Source organism: Monopterus albus, unplaced genomic scaffold, assembly GCF_001952655.1.
Source record: "Monopterus albus unplaced genomic scaffold, M_albus_1.0 scaffold583.1, whole genome shotgun sequence".
Taxonomy (NCBI): domain Eukaryota; kingdom Metazoa; phylum Chordata; class Actinopteri; order Synbranchiformes; family Synbranchidae; genus Monopterus; species Monopterus albus.
Window position 1 is genome coordinate 51,313 of NW_018128463.1, and position 1,233 is coordinate 52,545.

Genomic DNA, 1,233 nt, shown 5'->3' on the forward strand with positions numbered 1-1,233 from the left:
CTAATCAGGTGCAGCTGGTGGTGATCTGGGGATGTAAAGCAGGTGTGTCAGGGTGAGGGAGCTAAAACAGAGTGAGGTCTGTGAGAGAGGCAGGTGCAGCTGGGCAAACCTGACAGAAACAAGTGCAAATTCATTACTTTAGTAGAACTATTAGATGTAAATTAAATGTTACTTACCATGAAATTTTTTTTTTTATCAAGGTTGGTTAGCCTACAAGTCTGCTAACACACACAATCTTACCACTGGAACATGTCCAGGCATGTTATGTGGGTATGAGACAGAACTTGTAATCCTGAAGTCAATGTGGAGAAAAATTTACTTATCATGCCAACTTTTTTAAGTTATGTTATACCCCAGTTCTTTTATTGGACAGATCCGAGAAAGGAAGGAGTCTGTCTTTCTTGATTTTAGTGCTGGTTTATTTAAAAAAAAATATATGAATAAAGATTACAGAACACAATCCGGGTTGTTCCTTCCTTCAGAAACACACACACTCTGGCTGCTGGAGACAGGAGATCCCGGAAAAACAGAGCCTAATACATTTGTCAGTTTTTGGGCTAACCCCTTACAAAAATGAAGTCCGTCCAGCAGACTCCATCTCTTATCTAGAGCTCCACAGGCTTGGAGCAGCTGCACGTTTTTAATTCTAACCGGTTCTTTTGTCTGAAGGCCCCAAGAAATAACACTGGATACAGGAATCAGCTTCAAGTAGATTTATTTTCTTCTGGTTAAATGCAGAGTTATTACAGTGTGCTGGGCTCTGAGAGATGACAAGTCTCCAAGAGCATCGATAATCACAAATCATTCACATTTATCTTCTCGGGCTGGGACTGCCCTATACATGGGTGGTACATTACACGTCAATATTCTAGAATGTTCATATAGGCAGTATGTGTGTGTGTGTGTGTGTGTTGTTATCTTCTATTTTCAGGCGTTTCTCTCTAACTGAAAATGGACATGCAGTTAGCTGTGTCACTTACTTCCCTGATTCTGTTGTAAAAAACCCCTTACTCATAGTTCAGACATGAGTGAAAAGTTCAAGCCCATCAGACTTCACCGGCTGTAAAATAGCATACATTAACAGTGTCTTATCTTTAGTTGTCAGGACACTTATCTAATGCAATCTGCTCTTGCACAATCATCTAAGAAAATAAGTAACACTACAAGTTGAACTACAGCTGAAAATTATAACTTTTATGCATGTATAAGAGCAAGGTTAATACTGATACATGG